The sequence below is a fragment of the Cupressus sempervirens genome, chromosome 5 (genome assembly GCF_028749045.1).
Source record: "Cupressus sempervirens isolate cs-2001-9-10 chromosome 5, ASM2874904v1, whole genome shotgun sequence".
Lineage (NCBI taxonomy): Eukaryota > Viridiplantae > Streptophyta > Pinopsida > Cupressales > Cupressaceae > Cupressus > Cupressus sempervirens.
The window spans coordinates 81,573,030-81,588,665 of NC_143122.1; positions in this window are offsets into that span (position 1 = coordinate 81,573,030).

Consider the following 15,636-nt stretch of genomic DNA (forward strand, 5'->3'; position numbering starts at 1 on the left):
TGAATCTTATCAAGCATTAGGATCTTATCAGAAGCCATCTTATTCATTTTTATCTCCTAGTTTAGCTTCTTGACCACAACTTTAGAGGCATCAAGGTTGTCAATGGTCCTACTCCACTTGTATTTGTTCTTTATCTCGAACACAAACATTGTCGAATGACCAATTTTAAGGAATCTTTTGAGCTTCTCATGATCTATCATCAAGCTGGCCATAACCTGCGAAGAGATTTTAAAATAAGTGAGTCTTTGAAAAGATTCACTAAGTGTTCTAGCATTATTTTGATACCTGTCTTCTTTGCTGATTTTCCAAATTTGCCATAAGATGTGAGATGAAACAATATTCCAATAAGAATTAGCCTCCTTGTTTAAACCAAAAATATAACCAATGATATTTCAAGTATAGAAACATCATTTGGATAAGATATGCCAAAAAAGAGTCCAAATTTCTTTAGCAATACTACAATTAAAGATAATATGTCTACCAATATCCAGCATCCTACAAATATTGCAGAATTCCATACCATTATGGTCTTTTCTAAGAGGCAACCTATCCAACATCACAAGCCATTTGAAACAGTTGATTTTGGGGTCAACACAATTCTTCAAAAAGAATTTTAATCATTATCATCTAGGTCAGTATACCCAAAGTTATTGACATGACTTATAATGTTGTTATTATAGGACAGAACATTGTAGATGTTCTTGGCTTTAATGCTAGTAATCAAAGTACCATCAGGCCACTTCATATCAAGAAATCTATGGGAGTCAACATTGCAAATAGTGGACAAATCCTTGTAAACTTTAATAATCATATTATAAGTCTTCTTTTGGGAAAGGGGAATGTTGTAATCAGCTCTGAGAGTTTCCCAACTTATAAGCCTATCATGTTCAATGTAATGTCCCATTTAGGGTTATATCTCCAAATGTTCTTAGTTTCAATTAAGACCTTATATATATCTTCAAATATTGTTCTATTGTTGGAAATATATTGAATTTTTTCTTTTTATCTTTAAAGGTTTCCAAACTCTTGAAAATATAGATATATTGATCAATTGCATGTAAGATACAAAATATTTATAATTAGGAATCTATCCTAATTAAATATCAACTTTATACTCCTTCCCTATTAATAATAATTTATTAACTCTAATATTCCTTCCTTGTTGATAATCTTGACCCCTCCCTATTCCTATTTATTCCTTGCATATACGTAACAATACGTACTAATGCCTTCAATATGTATGTATATTAATGAAGGTACTATATCGTACGTATCAACCTTATACATATAATCGATGGTGTCTGCTATCACTTGAGCACCATGGGCGATACCCTACTGCACTGTTGTAAACTCAATGGGGACCTTCTGCTTGTTAATGTGCTTTGATCCACGCTTTCCTTTGACATAAGCCGTTCATTCCACGTAAAACATGTTGACAACCTTTGTACCTTGTTCGACAGTTGTTCTTTCGATTCAGTGGTTGATAGATTTCGATGGAAGATTTAGATCTTGCTCAATGTAATTTTATGAATATGTATTTCTCTATCCATGATTTGACCACCGATGGAATGTATTATGTAGTTCTTTGTATCTTTGCTTTTACACGTGTTGCTTGGTATTGGCCAATAGTCACATCCTTAGGTGTTAACTAATTAATTTGTTATAGTTATGTTTAAAATATATATATTATATCATATATTATTATTATTATTATTATTATTATATGTTATTAAATATTATGGTTATCATATTAAATATGTTATATATTATTATATGTTATTATAACACATATAATACCATATTGTATTATCATTTATATTAGTTCTTGTATCATTAATATATATAATATTATATTGATTAGTTTATTAATCAATTTATTATCATTAGTTATTAATATTATATATATCCAAATGTGATAATATATTATAATCTTCATTGATTTATAATGTAATTATAATATTTATTATTAAAATATGTCAAAATTAGGGATATTACAGCCCTCCCTTCTCAAATTTGCTTGTCCTCAAGCAAAATCATTCATGTACCAGCTCTTTCATAGACAAAAAAACATATTTTCATACAAAGGCCTAGAAGATTTTAAAACATACATCTTTAATGAATAAAAACACGATGTAGACAGATGAAGACACAAAGAAAACACGATGCAGAAACATCATACATTCTTTATAGTTTTTCACAATGAAGTAGAGTAAAGGGAATGATTTATAATATATAGTTCCCCAGTACACTTTTTGATTGTGGATCCCACACAAATAGTTATTAGCATGTACATGTATATAATGGCTTCAAAGAAAGATTAGTCATGATAAATTAGTTCTGAACCAATTTCCTACTGAGCTCAAAAGCGAAACTTTGGCCCTCTTGGCCTTGATGGCAACCTTTGACATCCATCAAGGTGGTCTACTTGGCAGATTCTTAACTGAATTAAGTTGACATGATGTCAAGTCTTAACTTAACCAATCTAATCCCAGGAGCGAAACTTTGGCCCTCCTAGCCTTGATGGTAGCCTTTGACATCCATCAAGGTGTTCTACTTAGATGGTAATCTTATTCTTCCTACCTAAGCCCAAGAGCATAACTTTGGCCCTCTTGGCCCTAATGGCAGCCTTTAACATCCATCAAAGTGGTCTATTTAGGAGGTAATCTTATTCTTCTTGAATATCCTACCTAAGCCCAAGAGCGAAACTTTGGCCCTCTTGGGCTTGATGGCAACCCATGACATCCATCAAGGTGGTCTACTTAGGAGGTAATTTGATTCACTAATTATTATGATTCATTTTATTACATACATATATGTATTCCACTAAAATTGCAGCTCATCTAGTTCTTGTTGGTCCTTCGTATTTTCATTATGTTCTTGATTATATTTAGGTCTCTTATTTACTTTGTCCTTTGCTTCCTCATCAAGTGTAGCATCCATTTTTTGGACTTGGCTTCTCTTTCCCCATGTGTGTCCTAGTTCCCAACTTTCCTTGCAATGAAAGCATAATTTTTTCCCTTTTAGTTCGTCACGATAGCTCTTGATCTCTCTTCTACATTTATGGCCAAGTTCCCATAGTTCCTTGCGATGGTGACATAACTCATCCTTCTGGAAGTCCTTGGAGTGATTTCTTTCCTTTTCATAATGTCTATAATGTGTGCTAGGTGCATGGTTCTTGGACCTATCATTTATTTGGTGCGTATCAAATTTTAACGTCTTTTGGATGGCATCTTCTAGTCTTCTTGGTTCATGTGCTCCCACTATGCTCTTGATTGATTCTTTAAATCCATCTATAAATAAATAGGTGAGTCTCTTTTGTGATATTTCGGGTACCATGGCTGATAACCTTTCAAATTCCCTAGCGAATTCCATCACTGATCCCTCTTGTCTAAGTTGGGTTAATCTTTTGAAGTACCATCCCACATCTATTCGATCAAATCACTTTATGAGTTTTTGGGTAAATTCATCATAACTCTTAATTTGTTTATGTCCCTGGTTGTTAAGGCCATGTTGCCACCAATCTTGTACTACTCCTCTTAAATGAAGGCCGAAAAATTGAATAGCACTTTTTTTAGTCATAGGATTTAAGGAAAGATATGTATCCAACATTTGTACCCATGAGTGTGTTGTAGTTCTTTCTATTTCATCAAATTTTGGAAGGCTTACCTTACTTATCTCCTCTCTTAGTCCTTTCTCTTGGTGTGTTTGTCTCTTTCTACTCGATAGTGACTTCATCCAAGCATCACAATAATCTTTAAACAATATCTCCCTTATAAGTTCAAGATCAATTCTTGAGTATTCATTTATAATTTCATTAATATTATTTACTCCATCTACCTCATCCTCATTTTCTTGTTCTTCTCCAGGTAGAAAGGGGGGTCTTGTAGGTCTATGCTCTGTTTCTGGAAAATGCCACTGATTATTATCATCTTTAGATTGGTCAGAATTTGTATCTCTCCCATTTTTGTTTATATTATGAAGAGCTTCCAAGAGGATTCAATTTGTTTCACTTTGCTTGGTAAGAGCTCAAGCATTTCTTTCAGTTTGTTCCATGAGTGCTTGAGTAGTTCGGTTCGTTTGTTCCATGGAAGCTTTTAATTCATCACTTATTTGGTTGTGCATTTTTGTGGATTGTTTCCTTCCTTCCCCTTTTAATGCCCTTTGATCTCTTTGGTATTTTTGCATTAACTATTTTCCACAGGCTGGCAGGAAAGATGCTCTGATACCACTTGTAATGTCCCGTTTAGGGCTATATCTCCAAATGTTCTTAGTTTCAATTAAGACCTTATATATATCTTCAATTATTGTTCTATGGTTGGAAATATATTGAATTTTGTCTTTTTATCTTTAAAGGTTTCCAAACTCTTGAAAATATAGATATGTTGATCACTTGCATGTAAGATACAAAATATTTATAATTAGGAATCTATCCTAATTATATATCAACTTTATACTCCTTCCCTATTAATAATAATTTATTAACTCTAATATTCCTTCCTTGTCAATAATCTTGACCCCTCCCTATTCCTATTTATTCCTTGCATATAAGTAATAATACATACTAATGCCTTTAATATGTATGTATATTAATGAAGGTACTATATCGTACGTATCAACCTTATACATATAATCGTTGGTGTCTACTATCACTCGAACACCATGGGCGATACCCTGTTGTACTATTGTAAACTCAATGGGAACCTCTTGCTTGTTAATGTTTTTTGCTCCATGCTTCCTTTGACATAAGCCATTCATTCCACATAAAACCTGTTGATGACCTTTGTACCTTATTCCATAGTTGTTCTTTTGATTCGGTGGTTGATGGATTTTGATGGAAGATTTATATCTTGCTCAATGTAATTTTATGAATATGTATTTCTCTAGCCACGATTTGACCACCGATGGAATGTATTATGTTGTTCTTCGTATCTTTACTTTTATACGTGTTGCTCGGTATTGGCCAATAGTCACGTTCTTAGGTGTTAACTAATTAATTTGTTATAGTTATGTTTGAAATATATATTATATCATTTATTATTATTATTATATGTTATTAAATATTATGGTTATCATATTAAATATGTTATATAATATTATATGTTATTATAACATATATAGTACCATATTGTATTATCATTTATATTAATTCTTGTATTATTAATATATATAATATTATATTGATTAGTTTATTAATCAATTTATTATCATTAGTTATTAATATCATATATATCCAAATGTGATAATATTTGAATATATTATAATCTTCATTGATTTATAATGTAATTATAATATTTATTATTATTTGTTTATTATTAAAATATATGTCGAAATTAGGGATATTACATTCAAATAGGTTTATTGTTAGAAACAATAGTCCACCAAGATAACTAGGGGGGTTGAATTAGTTATCCAACAATTAAAAAATTTATCAATCTTATCCATTCAACCAAAGTAAACAACAACCATAAGAAGATGCACATAGACAATTACACTAGATATGTTAACTAGGGAAACCCTTGATCAAAGGGAAAACCCCAGTGGCAATGATGCCCACAAGATGATGTACTAATATAAATATTCCTTGTTGGAGGATGGACCCTGTTAGGAGTCTATTACAACATCTAGTACATATGAGTCCCTATTAGGAGACTTTGAATCCCTGTTAGGATATTCCAACCCTATTAGGAATTGTAGTAGAATGTATGCAAGAAGAGCACATTGCCCAAACATGCAATTTCAACTACAAGAAGAGCTCACTGCCCAAACAAGTAATTTATTGTTAAGTTCCTCTTTCTCTATACTCTCAACCAAATCAATCATTGTCAAACCTTGTAGACTAGGTCATGAACCTCAGATCCAAATATCAAACCTCAAATCACTCAATAAAACCTCAGCAATGAAGTTTCTTTCACTCCCACTTTGCTCTGCTCAACTTCGCATTCCACACTCTCTGCTACTTACAATCACTTCTCCATCTCATATTCACACTCTACATGATAAAGGAAAATGTCCTTTCTTTATATCAAATCCATAAAATAATTCCCTAAGTTGGATGTTAGACCTTCTCAATTAATTATTATAGGATCACATTAAGAACATGTTACACTTAGCGATAACATTAATCTTCCACCTTGCAACTTGAATATCTTTCTATACACACAACATGATGATGAGTGAGCTTAGCTACATCATCATCAACATGTCTTCTTTACGTCCTCAACCTTGATTTTTGGAATAACAATTATGCTAAGAGATGTAACAAGTTTACTAGAACATGTCTCTATAAACTCTATTTCAAAATAGACATCACCAAAACTTACATAACTTCTTCTAGAATTAACATTTTTTCATCCAACATTAAATGCATATACTACATACTCAAAAGTATCTCCCATAACCTTAGATTATGAGAATACTCAACTAGTCATCTGTACCAACTTGATCTTTTAGTTGTTCTTCTGTCAGATACCACAGAAAACTGCTATGTTGACATAAATGACAAACACAATCATGAATGTAACATATTATCATGATAGCATATCTACAATACTTCTCCATAGAAATAGCATCATCATTCATGCTTCCAACAATCTCCCCCTTTGGCATTGATGGAGACATAGATGAAAAACATCTAGTTCCAAGAATACCAACTGCAAAAGATTGTTAATCTTTCTTTTCAAATCCTCTTCACCAATCATTCTCCCCCATTTATATACCTCAATGTGCTTTCAATTTTTCCATGTCTCCAAACTGTGTTCATGCTAAACTTCTCCTAAACATGTTGTACTTGTTCTTGCTTATCTTTGCTTCTCCCCATGATGTTTTTCCTCATGATGTTTTTGCTTCTCCCCCATGATGTTTTTCATGCCGTACTTCTCTCCAATTGACATCAATGTCAAAGGTATCAACAACCGTCAAACTCTAAAACAACTGATTCTTACTAGCTCAAGTATCCAAAGACACTATTCAAAACAACATCTAACAAGAGTCCTAGATAACTCTATCCATCATAGATACTCCCCCATATAGGAAGCATTAGCATTACATCCAAACAAATAATGGTGCTCTGTTACACTAGACTGATGCACTCTTGCATCATCTACTCTGATGTAGGAAGGGGCATAACCCCTAGCATAACTCACAAATACTCAAAAGTCTCTTTGGAAAGAGGCTTAGTGAAAATATCTTCAATCTTCTCTTTAATGCTCACATACTCCAATCTAATTTCCTTTTCTACAACTTTCTCTCTTAACATGTGATACTTGATAGAAATGTGCTTGGTCTTCAAATGCAACACTGGATTCCTAGACATATTTATTGTGCTTGTGATGTAGGAGCATCTTTGGTGTAAGAACAATCTTACATCACCCAAAAATATTTTCATTTCAGTCTTTTCTATTTTAATAGGAGTAGTAGACAGGGTGGTTACTATTTATGGGAACTTGCTATTTTTTGTAAGTTTTTCATATGAGCTCAAAATGTTCTCATTTTTTAGATGAACGTTAATTTTAGAGTTATAAGCCTACTATAAAAATCTCATTGCTCTAACTTAAGTATCGAAAAAGTTATTGCAGATTTTTGATGGAAATGTTTATAGAAAAAATTCCAGGCTCACCGTTAAAGGCCTTAGAGTGCTTGGATGATGTCCAAAAATTTGATGGGAGGGTGCTAACATTATTTTGAGCTTGTAGATCAAGAGCTAACATTTCTGAAAAGTGGTTATAATAGCCAATTGGAGCAACGGTTCATGAGTTATGATCTTTCAAAGTTGGCCACCCAAAATATCTAAAATAATTGTCAAAGATGTATTTGGCTAACTCTATATGTATTCTTAGGGTTTGTCGGCCTTAGATATTAAGTTTCAATGTCTAGAAGCTTCCCGAGCAACATAAAATTACCTATTTAAGAAAGGCCCAAACATTGTCTAGATAGCTCTGGGTGGTTGCTCACAGCTTAGTCTTGTAGATTATTGTAATGAAGGTGCCCATGTGGGTTAGCATTTTGTACTTTTAGATTTTGTAATTCTACATTTGCAGTGCAAATGAAAAGTTCATATTTTTTTCTTACATTTGTTGTTGTTTCTTTGTTTCTATTATGAGTTTATAGTTTTAAGGGGAGCACCCTTCATCAAGTGGTATCAGAACAAGAGTTCTTGAGTGTGTGGATAGATTGCCAACTATGAGGTAGTTCACACCAAGATCGTGGTTTAGATTGAGTGTGTAGATAGATCGCTAATTGTGAGGCAGTTTGTAGTAGGGTTTCAACAGAAGTGTGAAAATGACTCCATGAAGAGGACATGGTAGAAGAATTGTAGGTGTTACACTTGAGGGTTTCTGAGCCCTCCAAAGATAAATGCAAGCAATGGAAAAACAAATGCATAGAGGAATAAATCTTCATGTAAGAGATGAAGGTGAGGATGAGGATGAAGTAGACCAAAATGCTCAAGCAAAGGTAGTTCTAAATCCAAAGGAAGAAAGGCTTTTTAGGGCCATCTCAAAGATTGGAAAATGACCTAAGTTTGAAGTTCCCACATTTTTGAGAAATGTTAACCTAGAGGAGCTAATTGATTAGATCAATAAACTAGAGGAGTACTTTGAGTATGAAGATATTGAGGATCCTAATAGGGTCAAGTTTGTGAAGGCAACACTGAAGGCACATACAAAGATCTAGTGGTAGAAGGTTTAGTTGGAGCAAAATAGAAAGGGAAAGGAAAAAATCACTAGATGGGAATGGATGGTAGCTAAATTGAAGTGATAATTTATTCGCATGGATTATGAGCTTGATCTATTGAAGAAAATGCAAGGGTTGAAGCAAGCAGAAAAATATATTCAAGAGTATGTTGAAGAGTTATATCGAGTTCTCATTAGAACTAGCCATGTAGAAGTTGATAAGGAGAAAGTGGCCCATTATCTTTATGGGTTAAGGCCAAGAATTTAGGACAAGCTAAGTCTAGTTTGAATGAACAATATTAAGGAGGCATACTAGTTTACCCTAAAAATTGGGGAGAAACTCAGCAAGAAGTTTGACTACAAGAATAGTAGAAGAGGTCATAGTGGAAGATCTAGTGGATGATCTTATGGAGATTGTAATGATGATTAGAAGAAAAATGATGAGGTTGGAAGTAGAAATAAGAACCAAAGGGGAAACAATTCCAATTGTTTCCATGATCTGAATAATAGAGATCAGAGAGGAAGAGGCTAAGGAAAAGGATTTGGAAGAGAAGGCTTCCACAGGAAATTTTTTTGCTGTGGAGAAGAAGGGCATAGAGCATTTGAATTTTTCTAGTGCCAAGGAAGGAAAGATCAAAGAACAGAAGACCAGGCAAGAGCTACACATATTGATGAAGATGTCAGATACTCACATTCTGAAGATGCTGAAAGAGGAGAAGTCTTAGTTAATAGAAGATACTTGTTGATTGGTAAGAATGAACCTGGTCAAAGAAGGAGCTTGTTTTTCACAAGGTACAGATGTGAAGTTAAGTTTTGTGATGTGATCATTGATGGTGGAAATACTAACAATCTAGTGTTAGAAATGATGATCACAATGTTGAAGCTAAAGAGACAGAAACACTCACATCCATATTGTATTGCTTGGGTGCAAAAGGACCACAAGGTCACGGTCAATGAACAGTGCTCTGTGAAGTTCAAGATTGGAAGCTACCAAGATGAGGTACTATGTGATATCATACCTATGGACATATATCATATGTTGTTGGGTAGGCCATGGTAGTTTGATAGGCATGATGTACATGATGGGCGAGCAAATACCTACACTCTAACCAAGGATGGAGCAATACATAAGTTGAAGTTATTGAAGGATAAATAAGAAAATGTATGTAGTGCTATCAGAATATGTTTTGTTGATGGAAAAGAGTTTCTCAAAGGTATGAAGTGTGAGCATATGTGTTTTGCTATAATTCTAAAAGAAAGTAAGGAAGAAGTAGAGGAGGTACTTGTAGAAGTTGTAGATATGTTGGAGTATTTTTTTTGATATTGTATCTAATAATGTACCCAATGGATTGCCCCCAATGAGGAAGATTAATTACTAGATGGATTTGGTTTTAGAAACCAATTTTTCAAACAAGGCAACGCATAGAATGACACCAGAAGAAAGTGAAGAGTTGAATAGACAAGTTTATGAGTTGTTTCTGAAGGGGTTGATTTGAGGGAGTTTGAGTCCATGTATTGTACCAGCCGTATTAGCACTAAAGAAGAATGGTGAATGGAGGATGTGTATAGATTCTTGCGCTATCATATTAAGTGACCATGTACCAAATATGCATCTTACATTGTTTGACACCTCTTGCTCTCTCATCCTGATGATGGATGACATAGTGTAATTTGAAACGTTGATGTGAAATCTCTACACAATCTAATCCAGAAACTTAGCATTATAAACAAGACCATAGTCAAGTATAGATTTCCATTGCCAAGGATGGATGATATTATGGATTGTTTAGATTCGCATCAGAGAAGGTGATGAATGTAAGATTGCTTTCAAGATCAAAGAAGGACTATACAAGTGGTTAGTCATGTCTTTTGGGCTAATCAATGCACCTAGCACTTTTATGTGGCTCATGAATGAGGTATTGAAGGAGTTTCTAGGTAAATTTGTCATTGTTTACCTAGATAATATTTTGATCCTTAGTAAGATATTGGAGGAGCATTTGATCCATATTCACAAGGTGTTTGGTAAGTTGAGGGAAGAAAAGTTGCTAATAAACCTGAAGAACTGTAGTTTTGTAAAGAAGGAGTTGGTGTACTTAGGATTTGTAGTCTCAACAAAAGGTTTGAAAATAGACCAAGAGAAAGTGAATTCTATCCTTGAATGGCCTACACCAAGGAGTGCGATAGAGGTAAGATCTTTTCATGGATTGGCTAGTTTTTACAAAAAGTTCATAAGAGGTTTTAGTATTATTTGTGGACCCCTGACTAAAATAATGAGAGGGGATAGGAAAGAATTTAAGTGGACTGTAGGGGCAGATAAAAGTTTTAATTTGTTGAAACAAATTTTTTTTGAGAAGCCTATTTTAGCACATCCTAATTTTAACAAAGTGTTTCAAGTAGACTATGATGCTAGTGGTACTACAAGAGGAGCTATTATGAGCCAAGATGGTGGACCTATTGCTTACATTAGTGAGAAATTGAATGATTCCAAAAGAAAATATTCTATTTATGATCAAGAATTTTATGTCATAGTTTAAGCGTTGAAGAAGTGGAGACACTATCTTCTTCCTAAGGAGTTTGTTTTGTATACTAATCATCAAGCTTTGAAATATTAAAATAGTCAAGGAAAATCAAACCAAAGACATTTGAAGTGGGTTGAGTTTATGCAGAGTTATACATTTTTTTTGAAACACGAGAGTGAGACGTCTAATATAGTTGTAGATGCTCTTAGTAGAAGACAAATTTTGCTGATAGAAATGCAAATAGAGGTGGTTCGGTTCAAGGAACTCAATACTTTTTATATAGATTGTCCTAATTTTTGGTGAAGCATGAAAGGTTTGTATAGAATCTATTACACTTGATAGGACAAAGTGGTTGGATTTCATGATTTGGAATAGTATGTTGTTTAAAGGAAGCCAATTGTACATTCCTAGAAGTTCAATGAGAGAGAATCTCATCAAGGAGAAGCATAGTGGAGGATCAACTGAACATTTTAGCAGAGATAAAACCATAGCTTTGGTTGCTGAGAATTATTACTGGTCACAATTGCAGCAAGATGTGAAGAAGTCTGTATAGAGTTGCAGAGTATGTCAGATGGTGAAAGGAGTGAAGTAGAATATAGGGTTGTATCAGTCATTATCTATACCAGAGAAGTCGTGGGAGGATGTTAGCATAAATTTTGTTCTTAGGTTATTGAGGAATCAGAGTGGGCATGATTCTATTTTCGTGGTGGTTGACAGGTTTTCAAAGATGTCACATTTTATTCCTTGCAAGAAGACTACTGATGTTGTTCATATAGTAGAGTCTTTTTTTCAAAGAAGTGGTGAGACTACATGGTCTTCCAAAGAGTGTAGTTTCAGATTGAGATACCAAATTTTTTGGGTATCTTTGGCATACACTGTGGAAGAAATTGAAGATGGAGTTGAATTTTAGTTCATCGCATCATCCATAAACTGATGGACAGACAGAAGTTGTGAATCATAGTTTGAGAAACTTGCTGAGATGTTTGGTTGGAAACAAGCCAAAAGTATGGGATCTGATTTTACCATAGGTAGGATTTGCATATAATAATTTTGTAGAATAGGAGTACTAGTAAATCAACATTCTAGATTGTATATGGGAGTAGTCCCAAAAATGCTTCTAAATTGAGGCAGTTGGATAAAGGAGAGATAAGTAGTGCTGAAGTAGAAGAATTTGCTAGACATTTGAAGAACATCCATGAGGAGGTGAGGAAACACATCATAAAGATGAATACACAGTATAAAGCTAAGGAAGATGTGAAAAGGAAGTATACAAAATTTTAGATTGGAGATGAAGTCATGGCTCATTTGAGAAAAGAGCATTTTCCATTGGGGACATATAATAAATTGAAGATGAAGAAGTTTGAACCATGCAAGATAGTGAAAAGGCATGATTCTAGAAATGCTAATGAAGTGGAGTTGTTTGCTAATTGAATATTTCACCAATATTTAATATTTCAAATTTGATAGAATATTATGAAGGAGGTGATGGAGATGAAGTTACATAATTGCAGTGGAGTATTCCAACAGCTAGTTCGGCTACAAAAGAGATTGAGGAGATATTAGACGATTGTGTTGGAAAAAGTACAAGGAACAAAACTTATGGGGAATACCTAGTCAAATGGAAAGGGAGGCCAGTAGAGTATTCATCATGACTAGCAAGGAGGAGGTTCACCATCTTGGTTTTCCTCTGAACACCTGAGATGTGATAGAATCACTTCTTAAATTACTCTGGGTGTTTGATATAGGAGCATCCTAGGTGGAAGAGCAATCTTGCATCAGCCAAAAATATTTTCTTTTCATTTTTTTCTATTTTAATAAGGACTAGTAGACAGGGTGGTTACTATTTATGGGAACTTGCTATTTTTAGTAAGTTTTTCATATGAGCTCAAAATGTTCTCATTTTCTACATGAAGGTTCATTTTAAAGTTATAAGCCTACCATAAAAATCTTATTGCTCTAGCTTAAGTATCAGAGAATTTATTGTGGATTTTTAGTGGAAATATTTGTAGAAAAATCTTCAGGCTCACCATAGGAGGCTTTAGAGTGCCCAGATGAGGTTCGAAAAATCAATGAAATGGTGCTAACATAGTTTTGAGCCTATACATTAGAAGCTTACATTTATGAAAAGTGGTTATAATAGCCAATTGGAGTAATGGTTCGTGAGTTATGGCCTTTCAAAGTTGAGCTACCTAAAATATCTAAAACAATTGTCAAAGATGTATTTGGCCAACTCTATATGTATTGTTAGAGTTATTGCGGATTTTTAGTGGAAATATTTGTAGAAAAATCTTCAAGCTCACCATAGGAGGCTTTAGAGTGCCCGTATGAGGTCCAAAAAATCAACGAAATGGTGCTAACATAGTTTTTAGCCTATAGATTAGAAGCTGGTATTTCTAAAAAGTGGTTATAATAGCCAATTGGAGCAATGGTTCGTGAGTTATGGCCTTTCAAAGTTGAGCTGCTTGAAAAATCTAAAATAATTGATAAGTAGGAGATAATTTCCACAGCTAGTCAAATTGTGATATGAATATCAGGATTTAACTGTGTGATTTTGAGTCAAACTCGATGACCCATGTTTCATGAGTAGTGATTCAACATGAATCCATCTCTCATGAGAATAAATGGAACACTTAGCACTCATTGGATCTAGGTGATGCTCATAGGGTTGAAGCACCGGGACTTCCCGGGAGGTCACCCATCCCAGTACTACTCCAGCCTGAGCGCGCTTAACTACAGAGTTTCCTCCATAGTTAAACCCAAAGCTTGCAACCCCATTTGCAAAACCTTCACCAAGTGTTGTGCCTTATGAACCATTCATTAGAAAGCCCCTTAAGCTCATCAATTGATAAGTAGGAGATAATTTCCACAGCTAGTCAAATTGTGATATGAATATCAAGATTTAACTGTGTGATTTTGAGTCAAACTCGATGACCCATGTTTCATGAGTAGTGATTCAACATGAATCCATCTCTCATGAGAATAAATGGAACACTTAGCACTCATTGGATCTAGGTGATGCTCACAGGGGTGAAGCACCGGGAGTTCTTGGGAGGTCACCCATCCCAGTACTACCCCAGCCTGAGCACGCTTAACTACAAAGTTTCCTCCATAGTTAAACCCAAAGCTTGCAACCCCATTTGCAAAACCTTCACCAAGTGTTGTGCCTTATGAACCATTCATTAGAAAGCCCCTTAAGCTCATCAATTGATAAGTAGGAGATAATTTCTAACGCTAGTCAAATTGTGATATGAATATCAGGATTTAACTGTGTGATTTTGAGTCAAACTCGATGACCCATGTTTCATGAGTAGTGATTCAACATGAATCCATCTCTCATGAGAATAAATGGAACACTTAGCACTCATTGGATCTAGGTGATGCTCATAGGGGTGAAGCACCGGGACTTCCCGGGAGGTCACCCATCCCAATACTCTAAAATAATTGTCAAATATGTATTTAGCTGACTCTATATGTATTATTAGGGTCTTTCAGTCCTAAGTATTAAGTTTCAATGTGTAGAACCTTCCCAGGAAGCATAAAATTGACTATTTAAGAAAGGCCTGAACATTGTCTATAACAACTTTGGGCGGTAGTTTGTAACTTAGTCTTGTAGATTATTGTAATGAAGGCACCCATGTGGGTTAGGATTTTGTACTTGTGAATTCGGCATTTCTACATTTGCGACGCAAATAAGGAGTCCATATTTTATTCTCGCATTTGCTATTGTTTCTTTGTTTATATTATGATTTTATGGTTTTAAGGGGAACACCCTTTATCAGCTTGTATTGTCACAATGTATGACAACAGGTTCACTGATTTCTATTCTTATATCCTTCAACATCTACTTCATCCAAACAACTTGATTGCAATTGTTTGCTATTGCAACATATTTTCCTTCTATTGTACTTTGTGAGGTACAATCCTACTTCTTACTTAGTCAAGAAACCAATCTTCCTCCATAGGCTCCACCACTGGTGTTCTTTTTGTCATCCATATTGCATACCCAATCAGCATCGATATAATCACTTAGAGTAAAATCATTAGATCTTTCATACCACAATCCAAACTCTGGTGTTCCTTTCAAGTATCTAAATATCCTTTTGATTGTTGCATAATGTGCTTCTCTAGGATCAGCTTGGAATCTTGTAACAATTCCAACTGCATGTGCTATATCTAGCCTTGTGTTAGTCAAATATTACAATCTTTTGATCATAGATCTATACTTCTTATGCTCAACAATAGTAGTCTCATCCTTTGTAGATAACTTGTGTCTAGTTACCATAGGTGTTCCAACATGTTTACATATTTCCAAACCAAACCTTTTTAGTAAATCTTTCAAATATTTAGTTTGAGAAATAAAGATTCCTTCTTTATTCTATATAATCTGTAATCTTATAAAATATTTCATTTCTCCTATCATACTCATTTCAAATTCTTTCTTAATTTCT